At 36.4% G+C, this 7,054-nt stretch overlaps 1 protein-coding gene across 1 annotated transcript in view; it reads left to right on the top strand.

Annotated features, from left to right (window-relative positions):
• LOC123535423 (probable WRKY transcription factor protein 1) overlaps nt 1-7,054 on the top strand; it is a 52,854-nt gene that overhangs the window by 832 nt on the left and 44,968 nt on the right. The window lies entirely within an intron of this gene.

Raw genomic sequence — 7,054 nt, 5'->3', positions numbered from 1 at the left:
ACTTTTCTGTAGCTTATGCTGTCGAAGTAATTGATATACTATGTGGACTAATGATACTTTTCAAAAGATTTCCAAAAATAATGGAAATAAATCATCAGATATCATAATTTATTGATTTCTTGAAATTAGACTCACAGAATTGTGATAAATTATCTTCAAATGAATTCCTTAAGATAATTGTTGTATAAAATGTGTTTATTCAACTTATAGATGCATAATAGAGAGAGGGGTAATTTACGTACATGTTTATGTACTTAAAAAAATCAGTTAATCAATACAACCTACGTCTTGTGTTAGATATGTCTTATACTTCACTTTAATACATAAATAGTTCAAAATTACAACCTGCAGATTAATATGCTGTACGCCGAGCGTTGGTATACTTCCGCATGAACCGCACAAGTTTTACTGGTACTATTTTTAGCTCCCGCCTATTACGTCACGGTGTGACTAGAAATATGTAAACAATATGGTTGAATACTCAGAGATTGTTTCTACAAACTGACGATAAAAAAGTACGGTAAGATAATGTAAAATCAGTTTTTAGATTTAAAATATGTAGTTTTTACGCCGAGCATTGGTCTGTCCACTCTAGTAGAGTGTTGTTACGTTAAGTGGCTAGAAAACCGGAATCGGTTCCCTAGACAGCGAACTTATTTGTCCGGAACCGGTTCTCTAGCCAAAGTACCTTGCATAGGCTAGGGAACCGGAATTTTATTTCTATGCATAAATCTGTCGAAATTCACTTTGTTTCTTTTGGTAAGTATCATGTGCATGTTCTTATCTTAATAAGTTAATTAATTTTACTTTTTCAGCAAGCTATGCCCTTTTATTTATTTGTGTTTACTGTGTCTCCAGAAGTGTACTCGCTGCATACTGTCCGCCATATTGGAATGATAAATAAACTAGTACGAATGAATGCGAAATCGTCGGCACTGTTAATTTCTGTTAATTAGTATTGATTACATATCTCTGAACGTAAAATGCCGAGGTGTTACAAACCAGTATTTAAAGTGATCAAAGAATCTGTATGACGTTTTAAGGGCAATTAAATTAATTTGTTCATCTATAAACATGTAATGACGCAAATTATACAAACCAATATTATTTTATATTTGATTAATTTAAACATAGTACAAGTTTAAAGCAAAATTTAATAACATTTAAAAACTGCAAAGTAGTTTTCACGCATTCATTCATACTAATTTATATCATTCAAATACGGCAGACATGGTATATACGCGGCGAGTACACTTTGGAGACAGTAAACGCAGATAAATGCAAGGACATGGTGAAATTAATTAATATAATAATATGCATGACACTTAACAAGAAACAAAGTGGATTTCGGCAGAATTATGCATAGAAATAAAATTCTGGTTCCCTAGCCTATGCACAGTATTTTTAGAGAACCGGTTCTGGACGAATAAGTTCGCAGTCTAGGGAACCGATTACGGTTCTCTAGCCACTGCCTTTAAGAAGTAGAAACATTGGTATTTGAGTCAGGTAATCTGGTTAACAAAAGCCCCTTCTTCTTTCGTAATAAGGTCAGGAGTCACTTCTGACTGTAAATGTTGACCTCAGAGGGCCCTGTTGGCTCAAAGGGCCCACTGATAGGTGTTCAGACCAGTATACTTTTCGCACTGGTATGTTATGTTTAAATTGGTTTGTTTTGGGCATTCATCATGTCTAGTTGAGTTGTTTGCATTAGAATTAGCACCTTTGAAACATCATGACATTCTATTCAGTCTAAAGTGGTGCAGGTTATAGATCTGCGATGCATTGACTCCGATAAATGCATAAGTCTTTTGTATGCAGTAGCCCGTTGATGAGACCAAAATTGCTAACATTCAGATCATTTATTTATAAGAGTTTTAGTGCTGCTGCACGTGTCACTCTACATTTATGCAATATGGAGCATTTATTGTACTCACCCCTTGATTTGTATGGGTGGCGGTTACCGCCAAAACTAATAGATATACAACCCATCCATTAACAAGCCTGTCTGTGCAGTGCATCTTAAGACCGTCTAGGCTAAAATTCCATCCTGTTCAGTAACTTTTCAATCAGTGCATTGAATTTCAATGCCATTTAACCCAAAACTATTTTCCATCCATTTTAACATGAAGCGATAAGTTAAAAAAATGTTGCGATGCACAGAAATGTAAAAGCGTCTGACAGATTATGATGTCATGCAGCCGAATGTGAAGATGTTCAACACATCATTAGTTTGTGCAGTGTAAACTTAGATGATGTATTAAAACTAGACGCCATCTAATGCATAATGAAACTGCATTGTTTATTACATAGCAGTGTATAAAAAATTGATGCCATCATTGCCAATCAGTGCAATGAGGAACTGTCAGACAAGTTATGGTGTCATGCAGCTTAGTGAGGATACTTCTGATGCAACCTGAGTTCATTCAGTGTAAAATGAGATGAGATGTTATAACTTGAAGCAGTCTAATGCATTTTGAAACCACATTGTTTAATTAATATTAGTAAGCAATGTATTAAATCTTGATGCCTTGCAGCGCAATGTAAAACTGTCCAACAAAACTTAATTTGTGCAGTGCAAAACGGAATGACTCACTGCAACTTGACGCCGTCTAATACATACTGAAACCGTTTCGTGTAAAACGAAGAGGTGAATAAGTTACTTTCGAGGAATAGGTCTGTATAGTGTTTATAGACCAGTGAAGGGCTTTGTGAACGGAGTGAGTGTAGCAGTAACTTGTGGAGAGGAAGTTAATAGATTTGCAGTGTCTTGCACTATCCTCCAGCTATAATACTAACATTATTTTTGAGTCTCCAATATGGTTTACTGGTGGCAGCTATTATGCTTTAATATTGATTAGATACAACTAGTAACAAAATGTCATATAAAGAATGTACCTGTAGCTGCTGTGTGTGATTGTTTTCTCATAGTGCATGGTTATTATAAATGTCAGCCTTAATTCTAAATGCCAAATGTGGTTTGAAAGTCTTTAATAAGGAAATCTTTTGAAATGGGAAATTGTCAGGATACGAATTATATGACCCAGGGAAGTGCCTACGCCTTTAGTATCTTGAACAATGGTTTGGGTCCAATCGCTAAGGTGACTATGTCGTAGACTAGCTGACAAACGAATGTAGAATGTCCTTTGTTAAAACGTAGAGCTGGTGAGACCAAATATCTCATGTATAGAATTTTCCTCAGGCTACCTTGCCTAAATGATTCGTGTACCAATGATTCGTAAATGATTTCTATTATGAGCTAGACAATTTCAGGGATCAGGCAGATCACTAAGTGTTTCAAACTGTCAATCTTCAATTAAAAATGATTAGTTCAAACTCCTATAGGCTGGAGACTCTATACTTGACTGGTCTTTTTGTTGAAGTTCCGGTCAGACAATGTCTTTGAATCAACAACATACAAGTCCTATCGCATAGATGCTCGGCCTCTGTCCTCTCAAACACTATAAGATTGCCCTGACTCCTGGATGCTCAGCGCCTATATGCTATCATATGTAGCATTCAACTACCATATAGGTATTATCCCCGATGCCTTGGCTGTACCTCGCCAATAATGCTGAACCGTCTATAAGCTGGAACTCTCCTACTATCTCAGTAGATTACCAAACACTAGGTCTCTGTCTCAGTTTCCCGATGCTCAGCCTATATATGCTATCGTCTGTAGCATTCAATTACCTTTAAGGTAAAACTCCTATGCCCTGGCCCTATAGCTCGAAACCTTATCGAAATTCTGCTACTCTTCTTTAGTCTAAGAACTTCCAAAGTCTTCTTTTTAATAATTTATCCGCCTTGACAGGGTAACTGCAATAGTTTCCTTCTCAAGGTACTGGGATAAATTATTAGTTGAATCCTCTATGTGTCTTCTTCAACCGCTGGATACCGAATGAGCTCTCTGTCATCCATCTTCCTATTTATACCCCAGCAGACGTGCTATTTTTAGAACTTGTTTCTGATTGGTCCAAATTTAAACGTAATGTTTTACAACGAGTACTTGCTCTATCAAATATCTGGTTCCCTTTAACTTTTATATATGACATAATGTGCGAAGCTGGGACCCAGCCATCCACATAATGAACCCAAATCAGCCATAAATGACCCAAATTTTACATTTAACAGCAATTCAACAATAATTACCGTATTTTCCCGAATAGACGCCCCCGGGGGCGTTACATTTTCCAAAGAGGGGGCGTTCATTTGAGGTAAAAAAAATAAGAATTAAAATTTTTACAAAACTTAAAAACATCGTTCAAACCAACTGTAAAGTGTTTCTGTGTTGTTTAATTCCCCCAAAAGGTAATTATTTGGCATCTAATTTAATGCAGTTTATCTTAAAATTATGCATTTAAATACGGTACCTCATGTATTCCGTGACACGCTCGCGACATTACATATTACGTCATCATACCCAAACAGCTGTGTACTCCGATAATATTTTCCTTAGTACATGCGGGTACTGCAATACACAATGTCAGTGGTTTGACACGCTGTTTATGTGCCGGCTTTTAAATTAAAAGTTATTACAACTGCCGAAGAAAAGGTTAACACTTTGCCGCAAATTTGTTTAAAGTCGACAGGAAGCTTGTGCGCGGGTGGTGCAAAAACAAATCAAAAATGGATTTACCGTTTATTTTTCTATTTGATGATTGGATACGTACGGTACTTAGTATAAACGTTTTGGATTTACGTTACATGTACTGTTTAATAGTGTGTTTAATTCTTAATACATTGGATACTTACTGTAAATTACTTATTATGTGGACTTATAAAAATGAGGTAGGTGATTTTTAGCTCGACTATTCATAGAATAGTGAGCTATTGCACTCGCCCATGCGTCGGCGTCGGCGTCCGCGTCCGCGTCCCGATTTTGGTTAAGGTTTTGTATGTAAGCTGGTATCTCAGTAACCACTTGTGGGAATGGATTGAAACTTCACACACTTATTCACTGTGACAAACTGACTTACATTGCACAGGTTCCATAACTCTATTTTGCTTTTTTACAAAATTATGCCCCTTTTTTGACTTAAAAATTTTTGGTTAAGGTTTTGTATGTAAGCTGGTAACTCAGTAACCACTTGTGGGAATGGATTGAAACTTCACACACTTATTCACTGTGATGAACTGATCTACATTGCACAGGTTCCATAACTCTATTTTGCTTTTTTACAAAATTATGCCCCTTTTTCGACTTAGAAATTTTTGGTTAAGGTTTTGTATGTAAGCTGGTATCTCAGTACTTACTAATGGGAATGGATTGAAACTTCACATACTTGTTCACTATCATGATCTGACATGCACTAAGCAAGTCCCATAACTCTACTCTCTTTTTTTTCAAAATTATGCCCCTTTTTCGACTTAGCAGTTTTTGGTTAATTTTTTGTATGTAATCTGATATCTCAATATCCACTAATTGGAATGGATTGAAACTTCACACACTTGTTCACTGTCATGATCTAACATGCACTGTGAAGGTCCCATAACTCTACTTGGCATTTTTAGCTCATCTGATTTTTTGAAAAAAAATGATGAGTTATTGTCATCACTTGAGCGGTTGTCGGCGTCGGCGTCGGCGTTGCCTGGTTAAGTTTTATGTTTAGGTCAGCTTTTCTCCTAAACTATCAAAGCTATTGCTTTGAAACTTGGAATACTTGTTCACCATCATAAGCTGACCCTGTATAGCAAGAAACATAACTCCATCTTGCTTTTTGCAAGATTTATGGCCCCTTTTGTACTTAGAAAATATCAGATTTCTTGGTTAAGTTTTATGTTTAGGTCAACTTTTCTCCTAAACTATCAAAGCTATTGCTTTGAAACTTGGAATACTTGTTCACCATCATAAGCTGACCCTGTACATCAAGAAACATAACTCCATCTTGCTTTTTGCAAGATTTATTGCCCCTTTTGGACTTAGAAAATCAGTTTTCTTGGTTAAGTTTTATGTTTAGGTCAGCTTTAATCCTAAACTATCAAAGCTATTGCTTTAAAACTTGCAACACTTGTTCACCATCATAAGTTGACCCTGTACAGCAAGAAACATAACTCCGTCCTGCTTTTTGCAAGATTTATGGCCCCTTTTGGACTTAGAAAATATCAGATTTCTTGGTTAAGTTTTATGTTTAGGTCAACTTTTTCTCTTAAACTATCAAAGCTATTGCTTTGAAACTTGCAACACTTGTTCACCATCATAAGCTGACCCTGTACAGCAAGCAACATAACTCCATCCTGCTTTTTGCAATAATTATTGCCCCTTTTGGACTTAGAAAATCATTTTCTTGGTTGAGTATTATGTTTAAGTCAACTTTTCTCATAAACTATCAAAGCTATTGCTTTAAAACTTGCAACAGTTTTTCACCATCATAAGTGGACACTGTACATCAAGAAACATAACTCTATCCTGCTTTTTGCAAGAATGATGGCCCTTTTTAGACTTAGAAAATCATGGGTAGGACAATATTTCTATTACACTAAAAAAAATCAGATGAGCGTCAGCACCCGGAAGGCGGTGCTCTTGTTACAAAATTATGCCCCTTTGACTTAGCAGTTTTTTGTTAAGTTTTTGTATGTAAGCTGGTATCTCAGTATCCACAAATTGGAAAGGATTGAAACTTCACACACTTGTTCACTGTCATGATATGACATGCAGTACAGAGGTTCAATACCTCTACCTTGCATTTTACAGAGTTATGCCCCTTTTTCAACTTTTGTATTCATTCAATTGACAAGGCTGTTGAATAGTTGAGCGTTGCTGTCCTCCGACAGCTCTTGTTTTTAGTTCTTGTTGACTTTTTTCCCCCTCCAAAACGGGTGGGGGGCGTTAATTAGAGGGGGGGCCTTAATTCGGGAAAATACGGTATAGCAATGATAGCATAGAAAGTGAGTCAAGCATTACCTGTGCTTAATGTGTTACGTTATCAATATATCAAACATACAAATTATTCTGACAGAAATGTTTATAAAAAAGTACCAGTTTTCAGGTTGCATTATCATAAGGACATGATTTTCCTCTCCTAGAGGACATACCCCATCCCCCCCCCCCCCCCAC

This window comes from Mercenaria mercenaria, chromosome 12 (assembly GCF_021730395.1).
Source record: "Mercenaria mercenaria strain notata chromosome 12, MADL_Memer_1, whole genome shotgun sequence".
Taxonomy (NCBI): domain Eukaryota; kingdom Metazoa; phylum Mollusca; class Bivalvia; order Venerida; family Veneridae; genus Mercenaria; species Mercenaria mercenaria.
The sequence above is the reverse complement of the archived record's forward strand: the minus strand, read 5'-3'. Positions and strand labels throughout refer to the sequence as shown.